Source organism: Callithrix jacchus, chromosome 9 (genome assembly GCF_049354715.1).
Source record: "Callithrix jacchus isolate 240 chromosome 9, calJac240_pri, whole genome shotgun sequence".
Classification (NCBI taxonomy): Eukaryota; Metazoa; Chordata; class Mammalia; order Primates; family Cebidae; genus Callithrix; species Callithrix jacchus.
Window position 1 is genome coordinate 64,563,071 of NC_133510.1, and position 23,817 is coordinate 64,586,887.

The following is a 23,817-nucleotide window of genomic DNA, read 5'->3' on the forward strand; positions in this document are numbered from 1 at the left end:
TTACAAATATTCAAAGAAGAAAAGACGGGAAATAAATATAACAGACTTTCAGAAATGATTATCACTTAAGCAATAGGCTACATGTGATTATTTTAATTTTTTATTTTTAGAGTAAAAATGTTTTACTATTTAAAAATAAGCTAATAGTCAAATGTACAATTCCAGTGAACTCCTTGCAGGTTTCCTGACACATTTCACATCATTAGAACACAAAAAATATTAAAATCATTTAGGAAGCAATTCACCATAGTGGAGCAAGCCACAAACTTTGGCATCACAATTCTGTCTTCCCTCTACAATCATCTAATCATGTATTATTATGCTCTAAAGCCACTTGTCTGAACTCTAGACCAGCACATCCAATTGCCAACCTGATATCACCAAACAAGACTAAAACGTGTCTTAAATGTAGCATGTCTATGGCTGAGCTCCTTGCTCACCTCCTATATCACTCCTCCTCCGAGCTTCATGTTCTCAGTTACTATTGGCAACCCCCTCTCCTCAGCTGCTCTGGCCAAGAACTTGAGGTCATTCCTGGGTACCCTTTCTCTTATGCTTCCAATCCATCAACACATTTTTATTGATCCCACCTCCAAAATTTAAGAATCCCACTAGTTCTGCCACCACCCTTGTCTGAGACACCATCGTGTTTTACCTGAAATACTGCCATAGTCTCCTAACTGGTCTTCTGACTTACGTCTTTGATCCTTTCTTTCTATTCTCAACACAGCAATGAGAGTGACAGTTCTGCCCCTTGTTAGCTCCAAAATTCTAATGACTTCATATTTTGCTCAGAGAAAAAGCCCAGGTTCTTACAATGACATACCAGGCTCTATGTAGTCTGCCCTCTCCCCTTCCTATCACTCAGATCTGATCTTGGACCCACTTAGGCTTGCACACTGTACTCCAGGATCCTTGAGTTTTTTGCCATTCCTTGAAAGCCCTGATCAGGGCATTTGTACTTGCTGTCTTCTCAGCCAGAAATGCGTTTACCCCAGATATCCATACGCTCCCTCTCTCATCTCCTGGAACCCTTATTCATATCCAAAGTGTATTCAGATTAGGTTATTCTGCCTCCCTTTATAAAACACAGTAAGTTGTATTCTCTATTTGTTAAAATCCCATTTATTTGTTTAGTTCATACCATCTTCTCAGTGATTTTCCTTTCCAGGCTGAATCCAGCTTCTGCCTTTCCAGTAAAAATGAACGAGCACTTGTTTTTCAGTCTCTATCATAGCACTTGTTGTAGGCTGCATCATCACAATTAATACTGTTTGTTCATTTCTCCTTCAGGATGCAAGCCCTTCTCAAGCTGAAAACTTGAGAAGTTTTCATACTTCTCAAGGTAGTCCCTGCAACACAAACCACAGTACCCTTATTACATATGATGAGCAGAGCCCTGATTATCTCAACAATCTCCACATTATTATATGACAATCTGACATCATTGCAGAAATGTTTACAAAGTATTTATGATTCCCAGGCATTACTCCAGACACTGGGGATCGAGTGGAGGAACTGAACTAACGAGTTTCTTTCCAATCGACTGATACTGTTTATGTTTAAATCAAACCTCGAAAATTAAATTTCACAGGTGTTCTTAGGAGAACATCTCCTGACTCTACCCAGGTAGTCGGATATTCTACCTAGGTTTCAGCTTGTCCTAGATTCCTCCTATTATGAAAGAAATTCTATTTCTCTTTTCCAGGGAGAAGTTATTGTTGAGAATTCTTTACTCAAAACACATATCTCTGTCCCATGCCTCAAGGAGTGTGTGACATTAAAATGCTTAAAACATGGTAGAAGCAATTGAATTAAATGTGTCATAGAATATACATGCACAGCAAGAGGATATAATGAAGAGGTCAGATAATTTACTTGAAGAGTTAGTCTGCAAAAAAGGAGAAAGGAGAATGGCCTAAAATAGAGAAGAAAGATGTAGAACTCTGCCCTCTCTGCCTTTATCCAGAACTCCCCACCCCCGCCCCACACCAGCTCCCTTCCTTCTCCTGGATGCTTTCCGCCCCTCCAAACCTCTCTACTCCTCTCACACCTTGCCCTTGGATGACTCATCCTTTGACTGAGTGGATATGTGTACAGGAAAAATTGGTCAAAAAGAGAAGCAAAGTGACACAAGGAACTGTGAATGAGGGAGCAGGTCTAGTCAACTGCTCAGGCTCTGCAGCATTTTCCAAATTAGGCAAGAAATGAATTATACGTTCCTTTTCCGTATTCTGAAAGCAGTGCCAGTCACAGGGACACTTAAAATTTTGAACTTCAGGGCCAGGCGCGGGGGCTCAAGCCTGTAGTCCCAGCACTTTGGGAGGCCTAGGCAGGTGGGTAACAAGGTCAAGAGATCGAGACCATCCTGGTCAACATGGTGAAACCCCGTCTCTACTAAAAAAAAATACAAAAAAATTAGCTGGGCATGGTGGTGCGTGCCTGTAATCCCAGCCACTCAGGAGGCTGAGGCAGGAGAATTGCCTGAACCCAGGAGGCGGAGGTTGCGGTGAGCCGAGATCACGCCATTGCACTCCAGCCTGGGTAACAAAAGCGAAACTCCATCTCAAAAAAAAAAAAAAAAAAAAATCGAACTTCAGACCCAGAATCATTGTGTAAGTAGCTATAATGTTGGTTGTCACCTTGCAAGCTATGCTCTTTTAGAAATATGTTCAAACTGTTTTTAGTCCCTCAATAAGCAAACTATGCGCCTGCTCTGAACCAGGACCCAGGAAAATGGTTACAAAAAACTCCAACAAATTATCTTTGTCCTTAAGGAAATGAGAAAAAAAACTGGCATGTCTTGGGCTAATTTCACACCATTTTCTAATTTAATACTGAATATAAATTATGAGGAAACATTACTGCATCTTTTACAACAGGTAAGGACACTGAGGAGATGAGAGGAACATTAATGACCCCGTGTGCGCACCTTTTAAATACCATGGCAGGACTTGTCTGCCTGACTGCAATGTTCATCATCTTCTCATTGCCCAGAGTGGTTGGGGACATAGACAACTGAGGGAGGAAATGCTTGAAAGACAGCATGCCTAGATGACGGGTTGACAGGTGCAGCAAGCCACCGTGGCACGTGTATACCCATGTAACAAACCTGCATGTTCTGCACATGTACCCCAGAACTTAAAGTAAAACTAAAAAATAAAAATAAAAATAAAAAAAGAAAGACAGCATGGAAGACAGAAATATGCTCATACAAGGCATGTGCTTAGGAAGTATAAAAATTCTCAAGGGCTATGAAATTCCAGACCTATATCATTCTGATACAGTCAGTGGTTTATTCTGAAGAGTGATCTCAAAATAAGTTGTTTGATCTACTGACCCTCTCTGGGATAATGATTCATTCTCCCTAAAATTATAATATAGGCATCGTGTCAAAATTAAAGCCCAACAGTGGAGCTGATTGGGCCAAGGGTCAGAGAAGACCTTGTGTAGGTTTGACGCAGACAAAACCCCTTTGAAGCTGCCGAAGGCAAAACTCTCAGCAGTAGAAATGCTTCATTTTGGATGTTGGTGAGAGGAACTTAGCAGATCCTCTCTTGGGAAGTAAAAAAGATTAAGTATACACAGAAAATGAGTTAGAGTTCAGGCTGGTGCCTTCATTATTTCATTCTCCCTCTCTGTGCATCACCTTCCTGGCATCCCTGGGACTCGGAATAATCAGGTTTCTGTTGCTGTGTACCCTCGTGCAATTTCACTTCCCCGCATTAGCCTTGTAGTAAACCCAGATTACTCGAGACTTCTGCAAGTTTTTCTTTAACACCCGAGAGACCCTCCCTGAAGGAACCTTAAAGTCAGAGGAGCAAGGAGAAGTAAAGTAGGCCCCAGGAGGCTAAACAGCATGTGCCTCTGTGCATTACTTGGTCAGCAGGGCCTGCTCAGGGTCTTGCTGAGCTAAATGTACCTTTCCATCTATTCATTCATTTGACCGACCTAAATTCAGTGTGTACACTGGGGCAGCTGTTGTGCTGAAAATATAAAGATGAATACGACAGAGTCTCTTTCTGTTAAGATTTACATTTGCAAGAAAGTCCAGAGATGATGGCTGTGCCTTCTCTGGGAGGGAAGGAGGGGAGCAGGGGGGCCTTGGCAGCTGCTGAGCATGGAGCAGTCTCCCACTTTCCCCTTTACCACATCACACTTACTAACTTCTCAAGCCCCTGCTTTTTAGTGGTGTCGGGGCAGTAAGTCCCAAGTCCAAAACTAAAAAATGGTCTCAACTGGCACCAGGATAAAACAGCCACCAAGCCCATCGCTAACTGATCCACGTGCCCTTCTCGCATCCCATCATTCACCACTTTGTTTTTGAATCCTGTATGCTAGAGCTACAGGAAATTCTTCACACTGCCCTGGTCTGTTTGTGCCTTTTCTATACCCTCATACTTCTCATGCCATTTCTTCCATGGGAGTGTTTTTCTCTCAATCACTGTTTTAGTTCATTCTTACTTGACTTTCTGGAATATACAATTAGTTCAATCATTCCCGCTTCTAAGAACTTTCGTGATGTACCTAGGAAGAATTAGGTGCCTATTACAAGTGGAATTGTATTCCCCACAAAAGAGATACTTTGGAGTTCTGATGAGTATCTCAGAATGCGACCTTCTTAGGAAACTGGGCAATAGCAGTTTAATGACTTAAACTATGGTGAAGTTATACTGAAGTTGGGTGGACCCTAATCCAATATGACTCTTGTCCTTAAAAGAAGGCCACTACCTGAAGGCAAAACACACACAAAGAACTCCACAGGAAGACAGAGATTTGGTGTATTGTATCTACAGGCTTAGGAATGCCAAAGATCGCCGAACACCACCAGAATCTAGGAGCAGACAAGAGAGAATTCCCCTACAAGCTTCAGGGAATGCAGCCAGCTGATACGTTGATTTCAGGCTGCTAGCCTACAGTAAACACCACTCACTTTCCAGCACTGATTGGAAACAAACACAATGCCCCTCCTCTGAGCTCTCATTGCCTCTTCTTTCTAATTATCTATGTATCACTCTCTCTCTCTAGACTGAGTTCCTCAAGGGGAAAGACTCTCCTATTCATCCACCCTGGATCATCTCAGCAACACTGCTTGGTGTGGTGCTGAAAACTTGGCATTGAATGAACAAATGAATGAATAAAGAGGCAGACAAGACTGCTGAATATATGGGAGAACATCAGAGATCTGGTCAGAGGTTTTCTTTTGTTTCTAGAAATTCTACTACCAAATTTTTTTCTTTCAATGCTTTGGAAATATCAGATTCTTTCTTAAATGCACTTCCTAAAAAAGCAGTCACACAAGAATGGGATGATTATTTGTGGGAGGGATTATTGTAGGCAAATTTGAGAAGGAAAGTTAATGGCAAAACAAAGAGCCCCAACTTGGGTGACCCAGACCTTTCAGAGGCAGCTCTGCTCTCCCTCAGTTAGGAGGACATGAATTTGGGATCCAGAAAACTCCAGAAGTAAAACATCTCTCAGCTGCTCAAGGCCATCTCTGGCTACTCCTTTCCTCTTATCCTTTATGAGTGCAGGTCATGAAATTGCTATGGCTTTCTTGCCCCTGTATCTTTTCTCTCCCTGCCCAGAATTCCTATCCTTACTTTACTGGCCTTCTGAACAATTTTTCAAAACCTCACCAAGAATCACCTCTTCAGTTATCCCTTTTCTGATTCTTACTGCAAGCCTCTTGTGCCTCCACTGCACCTTGCACAGATTACTTGATTTCTGCACTTCTGCACACATTTAAACCCATCATGAGGCCTGGATCTTTCTGATGGCAAGAATTATGCCTTTACATGTTTCCATACCTATCTCAGTATGAGGCATATGGTAAGTGGGCAATAAATGTTTGTGGAATCAAGAAATGAAGTAAACTTTGTCTCTAGGAAAATTGTTTTATATCAAACTAAAATCTGGCCTTGGAAAGCCTCTGTACTTCCATACTTAAGTCCTTATGGATGAACCATAACCTAACTTAGTAGGTAGACAGACTGGAAATCGAACTGAAGAGTATGCTTCTGTAACAACAGCTGAGTCTCAGCCAGTCCCAGCAGCCATATTCCAACCATTCACAGGCAGCTGTTTTAAACCATGTTCAAATAAGGCAAAATGCCAGGCAGTAACCAGCCTAGCTATTTCTGTGCCTCACTTCCATTTTCTGTATGTCACTTTCCTTTTTCAGTCCATAAACTCTCTCTGACCCCCAGGCATTCTGAATCTGCTGTGATGCTCTGGGCTGCCCAATTCATGAATCTTTTTTCTTACTTCTTGTTCAGTTAAACTCTAGTGGCCAGCATGATACCACACACCTGTAATCCCAGCATTTTGAGAGGTCAAGGCAGGAGTATTGCTTGAGCCCAGGATTTTGAGACCAGCCTGGGCAAGATAGCAAGACCCCGTCTCAAAAAAAATTAATTAAAAAAATCTATTAAACTCTGTTAAATTTAACTTGTCTAAAATATTTATTTTAACAATTGAAACTTTTATGTTGTTCCAGCCATAAATAAGGAAAGATAAAAGCTGAGGAGTCGGCCTTGAAATAGTGTTCTGTAAAGGAAGCAGCACTCTCTCACGTGAGACTGGAAGTAAAAAGAATTCAGCAGCAATCATTTCAGGACAGGTGGCAGTGAGTATTTGGAGGAAAGATTTTGGAGCTGGGAACGAAGGAGGGACTCACAAAGGTGGCAGAAGAGTCTCGTTCATGGGAAAGAGTTCCATGTCATTTTCTCTTCCTTGGCCTGATGATGATGGTCAGACCCAGCTGAGCTGACCTGCAGGAAAATGGATGGGGCTTAGAAGGGTCATTTGAGGAAAATTCTCTTCTCTCATTCTGGTGTAATCTAATTCAAGGGCCCAGCTTGGTTGGGGAGGACAAAACCACCCAGGCAAGAAAAGTCAAATATCCTCCGCAAATATTGGCAGTGCTCATTTACTTTTTATTGGCCCTGTACCCCAAAGGTGGGGGAAGACAATTCCATCCAAGAAAATATAATTAGTCGGCCTGCTGGTTTGGGCTCTAATTTAATCTGGGCAGCTGTGCCAGGAGCTTATATTAGCATGACACTGGGAGGCGGAGAATACAATTACTGAGCAATAGAGAAGGGGAGGAGAAGTGGGATACTGACCAGTGTGTGTCTGTGATAGAGGACGGAGTGCGGGGGAGGGTGATGTCAATGGGGGGGCGAGGATTCCCTTGGGAGTAAGGAAGAGGAAAGGGACTTCTGGCAGTGGATGGATGGTGACTTTAATTTGGCTTTTGAGAAATTATGTGTGCAGTGTGTGTGTGTGTGTCTGAGTGTGTGTGTGTTGTGTGAGTGTGTGTTGGGGTGTGTGGGTGTTGGGGGAGGGGACTTCCTCCAGGCTGGTCCACTCTGCATGACAAAGGTGAGTTTGAGACTTGATGGATGGGCCTTGTGTGTTACCCTAGAGAGAATAGAGGGGTTATGCTGGAGCAGGTTACGGCTGAATTGGGGACAAACACTCTTAGATACTTTTTCAGTGGATCAATCTAAATGGGGGAAGCAGAATGAGGACACGAAATGTATACATCTATTATCTCCTTTTTGTTACAGGCAGAGGATGGGATTAAAATAGTACTACTTAAAAGAGTACTCCATAGGCGATTTCATTCCTACAGAAAAGCTACCAGCTACAAAATTGCTGCCAAGGTACTTACTTTTTCAGCTGGGCTCTAGGTGAAGCAGCTTACACTTACTGTCTTAAGTAGTCTTTGCCAAGATCAACAAAGGTGTTATAATCTTCATGTAACAATCGAGGAAACTGAGGCTCAGAGACGTTAAGTAAAACGCCCACAGTCACATAGCTAGTAAGTTTTGAAGGCATGATGCAAATCCAGGCTTGTCTGACTCTAAACAATATGCTAATAATCCACAACTCCAAATAGCTATTATCCTCTCTGTTTATATGTGGGGAAACTGAGGCTCAGAGTGGCAAAGTAATTTGCATTCGCTGAAAATGTGAGTTAGTATCAGAACTAAAAATAGAATTTGGATCTCATGCAATAATGCCTCTTTACCACAGGACATATGGGGGAAAGAAGAAGGTATTGTTTGCCAGGGAAAGAGCCGACTATGCAGAAAGAAACAAATGGAAACCAGGTTTCCTCACCCTCAACCCAAGGCTTTTTCACTGTGAGTGACGTGTGGCAACAGCTAAAATCTCTGCTCCCTTCCTATGGACTAGGTGATACACTAAGCTTTGCATACTCCTTCATTTCACTTGCACGTCACTTTGAGGTTGCCACTATGATTGTCTCATGTTACATGAGAAGGGGAAGGCTTCCAGCTGTGCAACTTGTCCAAACTCAAATAGCAGGTTAATAACAGAGCAGGGAGTCAAACCCAGGCAGCCTGTTCTCTAGTCACTGCCTCCCTGTGGAACACATGGCTCCTCCAGGCATCAACACATCCCTCCCATTGTCAGAAATCTTTCTTTATGTCAAACCTAAATCAGTCCTACTCAGATGTCTGTCTGTTATTGCAGAGTAGACATGTAGTGATATGTTGGGGATCTTTTTCTTTACCCTCAGAGTTAATTTTCCCTGTAGCTTTTAACCTTTCCCCTCCACTCCAAGGAATCACAAAATCATTCTTGGCCCTGCCCTAACTGCCTATTGTCTCATACGAAGAAGCAGAGGATAAGCCAGTTTCTCCTTTTCCTTCATACCTTGAGATGCTGTTGCTCTTTCAGCTCTGTTTTTCCCAGACAAAAACCTCCCGCTGGGGCCTTGAGAACCACTGGGAGTCAGAGGAAAGAGAAGCCAGCTTTCCTCTTCCCAAAGGAGGAGAATATGGAAGCTGTGTTCTCAGGCCTCTGGAAACCCAAGTTAGCTAGAGGAGAACCCCCCATACCAGCCTGCCAAGTTCTGCTTGCTCAGCTGTTCAGCATCTGCCCTGCACCCAGAAGACGGTCTTCCCTAGGGTGCCTGCCAATCTCCTGGGCTCTGGCAAGAGGAACCAGGGGCACAGATGTGTCCTGCATCCTGAAGCCTGCAGGCATCACTGGGCAGCCCCACAGCTCACGTCTAGGAAGCCATGTTGAGGCATCTTGATTAGACAGATTTCCTCCTGCAGATGTCCTCCACCCCTATAGATTTCTCTCCTTATATCTTCCTCCTCACTCCTCTAAATCCTATGTGTCCAAAAGGAGCACATGGTAAAATTAGAAAGATCTCTTGACTAAAAGTCAAAAGGCTTGGTTTTCCCACTAGCTTTGTGGGCATGGATCTTCATTATCAGATAAGACAAATGGCATCTGCTCTCTATTTCTCACAACTTGTCATGAGAATGTGAGGAAAATGTATATTTAAAAAGCTGGTGTATCAGTTACAAGCCAATGACAGAGTTTGCTCTTAGTATTGTCATTGCAATCGATGGATTATAAAGTAGCAGATATAATGCATATCGGTTTCAGAATCAGAGACATCAAGCTTTGAATTGTGGCCCTCTAGAGACTCCTGAACCTCTTCAGGAGTCAGTTTCTTCATCCGTATGATTGGAATACTAATTGTCGTGAGATTTAAATAAGAGTACAGTAAAACAACCAGAAGAGAGATGGGTGAGTTGGAAGAGCTTAATATATGTTTGTTTTCTCCCAGATTCTAATGTTCCCCAAATCTAATCCAGAGCTGTTAGGTCTCTGCACTTGAGATTGTGCTGGTTGTGCCTTGCACAAGGGAATCTGCCCAAAGGAACAAATCCATCCAAACTGTGTGATCTGAGCCTGGGCTGCACTGGCCTGATAGGAGGTCATCTTATTCCCCCCTCTCCGATCTACCAAGATTCTTATGTGCTGGACTCAAGGTTAAAAGATCTCCTGGACCAGGTCAGAACTCGAATACCAGAGTCCCAGACAAAAGGAGGACTAGGCCAGGCGCAGTGGCTCATGCCTGCAATCCCAGCACTTTGGGAGGCCGAGGCAGGCAGATCACTTGAGGCCAAGAGTTTGAGACCAGCTTAGCCAATATGATAAAACCCTGTCTCTACTAAAAATACAAAAATTAGCTGGGTGTGGTGGTGGGCGCCTGTAATCTCAGCTACATGGGAGTCTGAGGCAGGAGACTCACTTGAATCCAGGAGGCAGAGGTTGCAGTGAGTTGAGATAGTGCCACTGCACTCCAGCCTGGGAGACAGAGCAAGACTCCATCTCAAAAAATAAAAAATAAAAATAAAAATAAAGAAAGGCCTACAATGAACTGGAGTTGAAGACAGTAAAATCTCTCTCTCTCTCTCTCACACACACACAGCTACTAGAGTGATATTTCTAAACAGGGTTCTGATTTTATCCTATCCAACTCAATATATTTTTGGTGACTCTCAACAGTTTCAAAGATAAAATACCCAAACTAGTAGGTGAGAGTTGAAAGTTTAATAAGGAATAGGATACTGACATAGTTTAAAAATATCTAAAAGTACTTTTTAATTTAAAAAGAAAAATTACAAATTTACAGTGGAAAAAAATAATACCACCTTATATTACCAATAATAGGAAAACTGATACCAGTGCTTCCTGATGTGAAGCACTGGGAGCCACCATCCCATGCAGTAATCCTGACAAAATTGTCTCACACAGATTTAATCACATGAACTGCAGACAAAGCAAATTGAGAGATGCTCTGCAGACTACAAGGACTATACTCTTCCAAAATATCAACATCCTGTACACATGGACACACGCAGGATGCAACAGAAACCGGGGCCGACTTGAGGGTGATGAGTAGGAGGAGGGTGAGGATCGAAAAACTACCCATTGGGTACTATGCTCATGCCTGGGTGACAAAATAATATGCACACCAAACCCCGCAACACCCAATTTACCCATGTAACAAACCGGCACATGTACCCACTGAACCTAAAACAAAAGTTGGAAAAAAAAAGTCAATGCCCATGAAACATAAAGGAAAGTAGAGAGAGAATCTCAGATTAAAGGAGACAAATGAGACATGAAAACTATATGCAGTGTGTGGTCCTACATATTATTTGGAAAAGAATCAAATTTGAATAAAGTCTGTAAACTAGGTGATTGTTAAATTTTTAAATTTTGATAATTGTACTATAGTTATGAAAATCATTGCCTTTATTTTTTATTTTATTTTTTTAATTTTTTTTTTAGTTTCTTTTTTTTTAATTTTTTTAATTTTTTATTTTTTATTGCATTTTAGGTTTTGGGGTACATGTGCAGAACATGCAAGACAGTTGCATAGGTACACACATGGCAGTGTGTTTTGCTTCCTTTCTCCCCTTCACCCACATTTGGCATTTCTCCCCAGGCTATCCCTCCCCAGCTCCCCCACCCTGCTGGCGCTCCCCTTTTCCCCCAATAGACCCCAGTGTTTAGTACTCCCCTCTCTGTGTCCATGTGTTCTCATTTTTCATCACCCGCCCATGTTCTTGTGTCAGTTTGCTGAGAATGATGTTCTCCAGATTCATCCATGTCCCTACAAACGACACGAACTCATCATTTCTGATTGCTGCATAATATTCCATGGTGTATATGTGCCACATTTTCCCAATCCACTCTATCATCGATGGGCATTTGGGTTGATTCCAGGTCTTTACTATTGTAAACAGTGCTGCAATGAACATTCGTGTGCATGTGTCCTTATAGTAGACCGATTTATAGTCCTTTGGATATATACCCAGTAATGGGATTGCTGGGTCAAATGGAATTTCTATTTCTAAAGCCTTGAGGAATTGCCACGCTGTCTTCCACAATGGTTGAAGTAATTTACACTCCCACCAACTGTGTAAAAGTGTTCCTTTTTCTCCGCATCCTCTCCAGCATCTGCTGTCTCCAGATTTTTTAATGATCGCCATTCTAACTGGCATGAGATGGTATCTCAATGTGGTTTTGATTTGCATCTCTCTGATGACCAGTGACGATGAGCATTTTTTCATATGACTGTTGGTTTCATATATGTCTTCTTTCGTAAAGTGTCTGTTCATATCCTTTGCCCACTTTTGAATGGGCTTGTTTGTTTTTTTCCTGTAAATCTGTTTGAGTTCTTTGTAAATTCTGGATATCAGCCCTTTGTCAGATGGGTAAACTGCAAAAATTTTTTCCCATTCTGTTGGTTGCCAATTCACTCTAGTGACTGTTTCTTTTGCCGTGCAGAAGCTGTGGAGTTTCATTAGGTCCTGTTTGTCTATTTTGGCTTTTGTTGCCAATGCTTTTGGTGTTTTGGTCATGAAGTCCTTGCCTACTCCTATGTCCTGAATGGTTTTGCCTAGATTTCCTTCTAGGGTTTTTATGGTGCCAGGTCTTATGTTTAAGTCTCTAATCCATCTGAAGTGAATTTTAGTGTAAGGTGTCAGGAAGGGGTCCAGTTTCTGCTTTCTGCACATGGCTAGCCAGTTTTCCCAACACCATTTATTAAACAGGGAATCCTTTCCTCATTGCTTGCTTTTGTCAGGTTTATCAAAGGTTGTGTGGTTGTAGATATATTGTGTTGCCTCCGATGCCTCTGTTTTGTTCCATTGGTCTATATCTCTGTTTTGGTACCAGTATCATACTGTTTTGATTACTGTAGCCTTGTAGTATAGTTTGAAATCCAGTAGTGTGATGCCCCCCGCTGTGTTCTTTTTGCTTAGAATTGACTTGGCTATGCGGGCTCTCTTTTGGTTCCATATGAAGTTCAAGGTGGTTTTTCCAGTTCTGTGAAGAAAGTCAATGGTAGCTTGATGGGGATACCATTGAGTCTGTAAATTACTTTGGGCAGTATGGCCATTTTCACAATACTGATTCTTCCTAACCATGAACATGGAATGTTTCTCCATCTGTTTGTGTCTTCTCTTATTTCGTTGAGCAGTGGTTTGTAGTTTTCCTTGAAGAGGTCCCTTACATTCTTTGTAAGTTGTATTCCAAGGTACTTTATTCTCTTTGTAGCAATTGTGAATGGCAGTTCGTTCTTGATTTGGCTTTCTTTAAGTCTGTTATTGGTGTAGAGGAATGCTTGTGATTTTTGGACATTGATTTTATATCCTGAGACTTTGCTGAAGTTGCTTATCAGTTTCAGGAGTTTTGGGGCTGAGGCGATGGGGTCTTCTAGGCATACTATCATGTCGTCTGCAAATAGAGACAATTTGGCTTCCACCTTTCCTATTTGAATACCCTTTATTTCTTTTTCCTGCCTGATTGCTCTGGCTAGAACTTCCAGTATTATATTGAATAGGAGTGGTGAAAGAGGGCATTCTTCTCTAGTGCCGGATTTCAAAGGGAATGCTTCTGGTTTTTGCCCATTCAGTATGATCTTGGCTGTTGGTTTGTTGTAAATAGCTTTTATTACTTTGAGATACGTTCCATCGATACTGAGTTTATTGAGGGTTTTTAGCATAAAGGGCTGTTGAATTTTGTCGAATGCCTTTTCTGCGTCAATTGAGATAATCATGTGGTTTTTGCTTTTGGTTCTGTTTATGTGGTGAATTACGTTTATAGACTTGCATATGTTGAACCAGCCTTGCATCCCTGGGATGAACCCTACTGGATCATGATGGATAAGTTTTTTGATTTGCTTTTGCAATCGGCTTGCCAATATTTTATTGAAGATTTTTGCATCTATGTTCATCATGGATATTGGCCTGAAGTTTTCTTTTCTTGTTGGGTCTCTGCCGGGTTTTGGTATCAGGATGATATTGGTCTCATAAAATGATTTGGGAAGGATTCCCTCTTTTTGGATTATTTGTAATAGTTTCAGAAGGAATGGTACCAGCTCCTCTCTGTGTGTCTGGTAGAATTCGGCTGTGAACCCTTCTGGACCTGGGCTTTTTTTGTGTGGTAGGCTCTTAATTGCTGCCTCAACTTCTGCCCTTGTTATTAGTCTATTCATAGTTTCAGCTTCCTCCTGGCTTGGGAGGACACAGGAGTCCAGGAATTTATTCATTTCTTCCAGGTTTACTAGTTTATGTGCATAGAGTTGTTTGAAATATTCTCTGATGATGGTTTGAATTTCTGTGGAATCTGTGGTGATTTCCTCTTTGTCACTTTTTACTGCATCTATTTGGTTGTTCTCTCTTTTCTTTTTAATCAGTCTGGCTAGTGGTCTGTCTATTTTGTTGATCTTTTCAAAAAACCAGCTCTTGGATTTATTGATTTTTGAAGGGTTTTTTGTGTCTCTATCTCCTTCAGTTCAGCTCTGATCTTAGTTATTTCTTGTCTTCTGCTGGGTTTTGAGTTTTTTTGATCTTGCTCCTCTAGCTCTTTCAATTTTGATGATAGGGTGTCAATTTTGGATCTCTCCATTCTTCTCATATGGGCACTTATTGCTATATATTTTCCTCTAGAGACTGCTTTAAATGTGTCCCAGAGATTCTGGCATGTTGTGGTTTCGAAGAACTTCTTTATTTCTGCCTTCATTTCATTGTTTATCCAGTCAACATTCAAGAGCCAGTTGTTCAGTTTCCATGAAGCTGTGCGGTTCTGGGTTGGTTTCTGAGTTCTGAGTTCTAACTTGATTGCACTATGGTCTGAGAGACTGTTTGTTATGATTTCAGTTGTTTTGCATTTGCTGAGGAGTGTTTTACTTCCAATTATGTGGTCAGTTTTAGAGGAGGTGTGATGTGGTGCTGAGAAGAATGTATATTCTGTGGATTTGGGGTGGAGAGTTCTGTAGATGTCTATCAGGTTTGCTTGCTCCAGGTCTGAGTTCAAGCCCTGGATATCCTTGTTGATTTTCTGTCTGGTTGATTTGTTTAATATTGACAGTGGAGTGTTAAAGTCTCCCACTATTATTGTGTGGGAGTCTAAGTCTCTTTGTAAGTCATTAAGAACTTGCCTTATGTATGTGGGTGCTCCTGTATTGGGTCCATATATGTTTAGGATCGTTAGCTCTTCTTGTTGTATCGATCCTTTAACCATTATGTAATGGCCTTCTTTGTCCCTTTTGATCTTTGTTGCTTTAAAATCTATTTTATCAGAGATGAGAATTGCAACTCCTTTTTTTTTTTTTTTTTTTTTGCTCTCCATTTGCTTGGTAAATCTTCCTCCCTTTCTTTATTTTGAGCCTTTGTATATCCTTGCATGTGAGATGGGTTTCCTGGATACAGCACACTGATGGGTTTTGGATTTTTATCCAATTTTCCAGTCTGTGTCTTTTGATTGGTGCATTTAGTCCATTTACATTTAGGGTTAATATTGTTATGTGTGAATTTGATACTGCCATTTTGATGCTAAGTGGCTGTTTTGCCCGTTAGTTGTTGTAGATTCTTCATTATGTTGATGCTCTTTAGCATTTAGTGTGATTTTGGAATGGCTGGTACTGGTTGTTCCTTTCTATGTGTAGTGCCTCTTTCAGGAGCTCTTGTAAAGCAGGCCTGGTGGTGACAAAATCTCTGAGTACTTGCTTGTTCGCAAAGGATTTTATATTTCCTACACTTCTGAAGCTCAGTTTGGCTGGATATGAAATTCTGGGTTGAAAGTTCTTTCCTTTAAGGATGTTGAATATTGGCCCCCACTCTCTTCTGGCTTGTAGTGTTTCTTCTGAGAGATCTGCTGTGAGTCTGATGGGCTTCCCTTTGTGCATGACCCGACCTTTCTCTCTGGCTGCCCTTAGTATTTTCTCCTTTATTTCAACCCTGGGGAATCTGACGGTTATGTGTCTTGGGGTTGCTCTTCTTGCAGAATATCTTTGTGGTGTTCTCTGTATTTCCTGCATTTGAGTGTTGGCCTGTCTTGCTAGGTGGGGGAAATCTTCCTGGATAATGTCCTGAAGAGTATTTTTCAGCTTGGATTCATTCTCTTCGTCACATTCTGGTACACCTATCAAACGTAGGTTAGGTCTCTTCACATAGACCCACATTTCTTGGAGACTTTGTTCATTCCTTTTTGCGCTTTTTTCTCTGATCTTGGTTTCTCGTTTTATTTCATTGAGTTGATCTTCGTCTTCTGATATTCTTTCTTCTTCTTGGTCAGTTCGGCTGTTGAAACTTGTGCATGCTTCGCGAAGTTCTCGTATTGTGTTTTTCAGCTCCTTTAATTCATTCATATTCCTCTCTAAGTTATCCATTCTTGTTATCATTTCCTCAAATCTTTTTTCAAATCTTTTTTCAAGGTTCTTAGTTTCTTTGCATTGATTTGAAACATGTTCTTTTAGCTCACAAAAGTTTCTCATTATCCACCTCCTGAAGTCTAATTCCGTCATTTTGTCACAGTCATTCTCTGTCCAGCTTTGTTCCCTTGTTGGTGAGGAGTTTTGGTCCTTTGTAGGAGGTGAGGTGTTCTGGTTTCAGGTGTTTTCCTCCTTTTTGCACTGGTTTCTTCCCATCTTTGTGGATTTATCCACCTGTCATCTGTGTAGTTGCTGACTTTTCAATTGGGTCTCTGAGTGGATGCCCAGATTGTTGATGATGAAGTATTTCTGTTACTTGGTTTTCCTTCTACCAGTCTAGCCCCTCCACTGTACGACTGCTGAGGTCCACTCCAGGCCCTGCTTTTTCTCCAGGTGCACCTGTAGCAGCTGCGGAACAGTGAGGGATGCTACCAGTTTCTTTTTCTGCTATCTTTGTTTCAGAATGGTGCCTGCCAAATGTCAGTCTTTTGGATATAGAGGGATCAGGGAGCTGCTTGAGGAGACAGTCTGTACTTTATAGGAGCTCAAGTGCTGAGCTGTGAGCTCTGTTGTTCATTCAGGGCTGTTAGGCTGCTACGTTTAATTCTGCTGCAGCAGAACTCATAAAAAAAAAACCTTTTTTTTCTCAGATGCTCTGTCTCGGGGTGTTTGGGCTTTCTTTGTGAGTGTCCGTTGTGCTGTTTTGCCCAGCTAGGAGGCAGTCTAGTCACTATTTGCCTGCCGAGGCTCCGCCCTGCTGGTGTGAGGTTCGCCCTGTTGCTGTAGGCTCTGCTGTGCTGCTGCAGTCTCCACCCTGCTGCCACGGGCTACACCCTGCGGTGGAGTCTCTCTGTTGTGGTGGGTTGCCTCAGCAATGGCAGGCTGCATCAGCAATGGGCGTGTACTTCAGTAGGGGCGGATTGCCTCTGTAATGTCGGACGCCCCTCCCCCATGGAGCTGCACCATCCTGGGTTCAGCTGTGCTTGCACCTGGAGCATTTGGAATCGCCGTTTTGTTTGTCCCACTGCGCTACCCCAAACACTGTTTCCCTGGAATCTCCTGGCCTGGCTCACTGTCCAAGTCCCATTCAGTCTCAAGTTCAGCCCTCTCACGTCTCAGATTGCCAGTTCAACAGGGCACCCGGACCAGTACACTTTGTGCAGAGCACTGTGGAGCGCCGCTGTGCTACAGCGCCAGCCAAAACCTCTGCCTGGCGTCCCGCGTCTCTTTTATACGTGGGAATTTCCCCATTCTGTGGGCAACAAAGATCCCTCTGGAAATGCGGCCCTGACTCACCCTCTGCGCATTCACCAGAGCTTCAATCCTGGGTTGTTCTCACTGCGCCATCTTGAGTCCAAGAAAAAAAAGCCTTTATTTTTAAAAGGCAAAGGGATGTAATATCTACAGTGGATTCTCAAAGTGTTGGGAAAAAAGACATTATAACAAAGTAGAATATTAACAGTCTTAAGTCATACACCTGTACAGATGTTCTCCATTTCAAAGGAAAACTGTTAAAACAAAATTTATATCCCAAAATATGATATTCAAGATTTCTTAGATCTAAACTTAATTTAGGTTAATTATCTTAGGTTCTACTCACTGGTTCTCATAACACAACTTATAGTACACCCAGGCTGAGCCAGTTGACTTTTTCCCAAACATACCCTGTACCTTTCCATCTTGGTTTTTATGCTCACCCAGATTTCTCTGCCAGGAGAGCCTTCTTTTTACTCCTTAACCTTTTGAAATTCTATTCAACCCTGGACATTCTTCAATTTAAAATGAGCAATCAGGCTGGGCATGGTGGTAACTCACACTTGTAATCCCAAGCACTTTGGGAGGCTGAGGCGGGAGGATTGCTTGAGCCCAGGAGTTTGAGACCAGCCTGGGCAACATAAGATCCTGACTCTACAAAATAGGCAGGCATGATGGTGCATGCCTAGTCCCAGCTACGCAAGAGGCAGAGGTTGGAAGATCACTGGAGCCCCGGAGGTCAAGGCTACAGTGAGCTGTCATTGTGCCACTGCACTCTAGCCTGGACAATAGGGAGACCCTGTCTCCAAAAATAAAAAAGAAGTCCAGAAAATCAAAGGAAGAAAACTTCAATTGCTTATTTAGTTCCTAAATTCATCCAAATCGCCTGTGAAACAAATCAGATAAACGGGTTGTTCAGATACTCCATAACTGAATTCATCAGTCTGGGTAAAGGCAGTTTCCTAGGCAGTGGGTTAGTCTCAGATTTCCACCTATGTAATTGTGACCTTAAAGAATGAGTATGGGCTGCCACCTGGTGGTTATTAGGAGTACAGTCGTGAGCTGCATAACCATATTCTGGTCAAGGATGGACCATATACTCCACAATCCTGTAAAATTATAATGGAGCTGAAAAATTCCTATCACCTAGTGACATCATAGCCATGGTAATGTGGTAGCACAACGTATTATTTACCCGCATGTTTGTGTTTATTCCTCATGTAAACAGATGCTGCATGCCAGCCATATAAATGACGGCACATACAACTATGTATAATACATGATATTTAATAATGATAAAACTATTTATTAATTGTTATTGGAGTAACAGTTTATGTATGCAGTTTATGTATTTACCACACTATACTTTTAGGTTCACTGCTCTATACCTATACATATACTAAACTGCACTATAGTTTATGTATTTACTGCACTATACTTTTTATTGTTATTTTACAGTGCACTCCTTCTACTTCTTAAAAAAGTGAACCGTAAAAGAGCCTCAGGCAGGTCCTTCAGAAGGCATCATCGTAGGAGATGACAGCTCCATGCATGTTACTGCCCCGTAAGACCTTCCAGTGGGACAAGATGTGCAGGTATGAGATGGTGATATTGGTCATTTTCACCCTGTGTAGGCCAAAGCTAATGTGTGTATTTGTGTCCCAACTTTAAAAAAAAAGTTTAAAAAGTAAAGTAAAATAATTTAAGACTTTAAAAACATCAAATAAGGATATTAAAAATATTTTTGTACCTCTGTACATCGTGTGTTTTAAGCTGTGTCATTAACAAAAATGTAAAATAGTATAAAATTAAAAATTTACAGTAAGTTTAACTTATTAATGAAAAGAGAAATGTTTAAGTAAGTTTAGTGCAGCCTAAGTGTCCAGTGTTTATAGAGTCTACAGTGTGGACAGTAATGTCCTAAGTCTCTGTCACCCCTCACTCATTCACTCACCCACAGCAGCTTCCATTTCTACAAGCTGCATTCATGGTAAGTATCCTATACAGGTGTACCATTTTTTAATCTTTTATACTGTATTTTTTACCATACCTTTTCTATGTTAAGATTCACAAATACTTCCCACTGTGTTCCAATTGCCAAGAGCATTCAGTACAGTAATATGCTGACCAGATTTGCAGCTGAGGAGGAATAGGCTACATTGCATAGCCAAGGTGAGCAGTAGGTTATGCCATCTAGGTTAGTGTTAGTGCACTCTATGATGTTCGCACAAGAACGTGTTTCTCAAAACATGTCCCCGTCACGAAGCGATGCATTGACTGTCTATCAGGTCAGGGGTTCATCTACGAACACAGAGGTTTGCAGGGTGGGAAAAGCCAGAGACACAATGTCACTTAGTTCATCTGTGAATCACAATATTCACTTTTGAGATGGTTTTGAGGATTCTAGTTAAGATATATTAATCATTTTTCACAGAGTATTTACTCATTAAATGGTAGCTAGTATTATTCAAAATATAAAACATTACACTGGGAAGAATCTTAAAGACAATTTATTTTTACTTCCTCGTTTTACATTTAAGGAATCTGAAATCCAGAAAAGAAGCAGAATAAGGGCTAAAGGACAGGATTTTTACTTCTCACTCCTTAACACCCAGGTCAAAAGAGACAGGTTCAATGTAAGTAGAGCAAAAAGTACAATATGTAGCTGTGGAGCACTTGAAGTCATTTAAATCTTCACTCCCACTTTATCACTTGTTCCTACCTTCTAAAGGAGGCGGAGGCAAACTCTGGGAGAAGGATAATTGTTGCCAGAACAGGTGCCTGAGAAACCTGAGAGGTTTTCCCTAGTGGGTGGACCAGAGAAGTTGCCCTTTGCAGTGTGGGTGGGTGGTTACACTTGAGTTTCACTTTCTCTTGCATGTAAATTATTTCCCTCAGATTCTCTCTCTGCTTCTCTCTGATTCAGCCTCTCTATTTTCTTTTCCTCCTCCACGTCTTCCTCCTACTCTTTCTCTAAAGCTAACAACGAGAACTCTCCTTGGAGCTGAGACTCCTGTGCAGACCACACGCTGGGGTAACACATACACCGTCTCGTCACCTGCAGGTATTCCTCTGATCAGAAGGCAGCAGTTGTCCCACTTCCTCTGATTAACCGACACTACGCTGAGGAAACACTGAACATCCTATCAGAAACCTTGGTCTGTTGCTCTGCAGTTCATCACTGGGTTCTGTCCCACACCCTCTTCTGTTTTTACCTGTGTCTGCCCTGCACACCAGGGTCTCCAGTCTACTGTGAACAGGGAATGCAGTCTGACTTCGGTAGAGTGACCTCAGACTTCAGGGCTTCCGTTTTGTGGAGATAAGAGATGCACCTAGGCTCTTCAAAAAAAAAAATCTGTCCCTTCCTCCAATCTGTGACCTCTTGCCCCTTTCCCACAATAACCCAAGTTTTCGTGTTCCACCTCTAAGCTCTAACACCAATATTCACTCACCCCACCAATTTTTCCCTCATACCAAATCTGCAACAGCCCCCAAATTTTACTTGCTATTGTGTCTTTTGATGCCTATCCTTTTCAAGGCTTTAGAGTGTTGAAAAACCTGAAGAACACAGTTTTAAATGTTCCTGGCCTGAAGAACCCAGTTTTAAATGTTCCCCAAATCCACTAAGTCACTAACCCCTGATGCTCCCCTCATAGTTTCTCCAAGGTTACTATCATCTGAATGTTCATACCAGCCCCTCAAATTCATGTGTTGAAACTTGAACCTCCAAGGTGATGGTGTTATGAGGTGGCATTTTTGGAAAATGATTAGGTCAGGAGAGCAGAGCCCTCATGATCAGTGTTAGTGCGCCTTATAAGAGAGACCCCAGAGAGCTGGCTCTCCCTTTCCATCACATGAGGACATAGTGCGAAGACAGGTGTCTATGACCTAAAAATTAGGCTCTCACCAGACAACAAATCTGCCAGCACCTTGATTTTGGACATCCCTCCAGAACCTTCAGAAATAAATTCCTATTGCTTGGAAGTCATGCATTTTATGAGTTTTTCCGCTATTGGAGCAGCTTGAACATAGCTACTGCATTTGCACGTAAATCAAGTGCACTGCAAGTCGCATGCACTGAAGATAATGGCCCGACCCACCTTAAATCCTCTTTCACTTACAAATTTTCATTGCTTTTCACTCCTCCTCCTCTTTTTTCTTTCCCTTCAGTAATTACACTGTTGCTATGAGTGTTTACTTTGTACCAGGTCCCTGGTATAGGGAGGAACCCTGCTAGAAACCCTCTTTTCTTCTAGTTAGAGAGATCGAGTTTTAAAACGATTCCACATTTCTTGTTTGTCAAGTCCCTGAGATTTTTCCTGATAGATCTCTCTCTAGCCCCAAAAGGCTCCTGCCTCCCATCCTACTAAATTCCCAGATCTCTCCTCCCCCACTGCACTTACACCCACATCCAGGCTCTGTCCTCCTCCACTGGCTTACAAAACACTGAGCACTCACCATGTAGATCATGCTGAAAAACTCAATCAAGACCTGTGATTCTGAGTTAAATGGACTCGATGGGAAGAAAGATACAACGTAGGCTCACTGAGAAGTCAATCTTCTGTTCATAGCCATCTGAATATAATAAAAGACATGAATGCCATTATTTAATCCAGAAAAGTGGCTGTAGTGGAAGAAAGCTTTTCCAAAATAATTTTCTGGGATGCTCCAAGGAAGGGAAGGGAAGAGAAGGGAAGGGAAAGTAAAAGGAGGGGAGGGAAGGGAAAGCAAAGGGAGGGGAAGGGAAGGGAAGGGAAGGGAGGAGAGGGGAGGGGAGGGGAGGGGAGGGGAGGGGAGGGGAGGGGAGGGGAGGGGAGGGGAGGGGAGGGGAGGGGAGGGGAGGGGAGGGGAATCCATAGACCAATACATTTGGGAAATACAAAACTTCCTCCTTCTATGAGAGTCACAATTCATGTTAATCTATTAAAAGCCTCAAGAAGTTGTGACTTAAAGCAGGGGGCCTCAACCCCTAGGCCACAGACCAGCACAGGTTGGTGGCCTGTTAAGAACCTGGCTGCTAGCAGAAGGTGCGTGGCAGGCATGATGATCTGAGGTGGAACAGTTTCATCAGCAAACCACCCCCCTCAACCTGCTTGCATAGAAAAATTGTCTTCCATGAAACCAGTCCCTGGTGCCAGAAACAGTGGGGACCACTGACTTAAAGGAACATGTTTGTCTTTTGTTAACCCTGTATTTCCCCAAATTACTTGATCATACTACAAAATAAGCCTCTAAGGGATAGCATTTGATACTGTTTCTCCCTCTTGTATATCTTCTTCTCCTTCCACCCTCCCCTCAGCCCCTTCCCCAGGTCTGTCTCATTTCTGGCACTCAGAAGATATCTAACAAAATGCATTTTGGGTAGAACTACAATCCAGATCACTGAATGAACACCCTCTGCAGAGGCCTGAGATGGATTGCCTTAATGTTCTGCTGGACTTTTACAGAGAGAAGATACAGCCAGACAGAAGGAAGAACTTTCTGGCATTGAGTAGAGCAATTTAGAAGAATGGGCAGCTTAGAAACGTTAGATAATTCCATTTCTTTGTATCCTTAACAACCAGAACATAGAAGCAGAAAAAAGAACAAGGTGACTTTGGTGGACACTTTTCTGCCTGGAGAAAGTTCAGAAAACCCTTGGTGAGTTAAACCACTGCTCTCTCCCCTACTACTCTATCCACTTTCTTGTTCTACTTTTGAGCCTTTGGTTACAGGAAGGAGACAAATGCGCTCGAACTCCCATATCAGCAATTTGGAGGAACACATTCCTGGAAAAAAAATAAAACAACAAAACAAACGAACAACAACAACAAAAACCGCATTTGCAAATCCTAGTACCTGAGAAAAAAGAAGGTTGAGAGCTGAAATGGAGGCAGGTGATTTGCATCTGGGTCTGGGCAGAGGGGCCCAGCTGCTCGGCCCAGAGCAGTAGCTCTGAACAGCAGCTTCTCTGTCTTGGGACAGCCTCTATGGGCAGCTGTCCTGGCTCTGCCCCAGGTCTGGGCAACCTGCCAGCTCAGCCCTCAGTTCTGCAGCTCCAGAACTTGTACCCAAATACAGCCCATCTGTTTGATGGGCACATCAGCGTTCAGAAATTGTTCTTATTTGTCAGTGTTATCAGGTTACATGTCTGGAGGAAAATATTATCAAAAGCAATATTTACTTGGCTTTTCAGTTGAAAAGAAGTTTTTCAAAATACTTTTTCTACTACCTTTATAATAATTTCTTACCAAATATCAGTCACTTAATATTTTCATTTTCCATAACAAACTACATGTAGTTATAAAAGGGTAGAGAAAAATAACATCTGTAACAGATGTTACAGACATCTAAAGCCAAGCTAATCTAAGAAAACAGTTCTTTATTTGCCAGAAGATGATACGATATCCAGTGGAATCAAGTGACTAGTATAGTTTTAAACTCAGATTGCCCTTTTACTCCTAGTTCAGTGTTTTTACTAAGTTATGTAAAACACAAGAGAGGGAGCCATGGAATGACAA

General features: G+C 42.1%; 1 long non-coding RNA gene across 1 annotated transcript; it reads right to left on the reverse strand.

Moving 5' to 3' along the window:
* LOC118144457 (uncharacterized) lies at positions 1–23,260 on the reverse strand. Its single transcript, XR_004729266.3, has 4 exons — positions 23,156–23,260; positions 21,776–21,892; positions 6,680–6,773; positions 1–1,352 (listed from the first exon to the last, which is right to left on the reverse strand). It is a non-coding gene; the product is annotated as an uncharacterized LOC118144457 (long non-coding RNA).
* Positions 23,261–23,817: the final 557 nt, after the last annotated feature.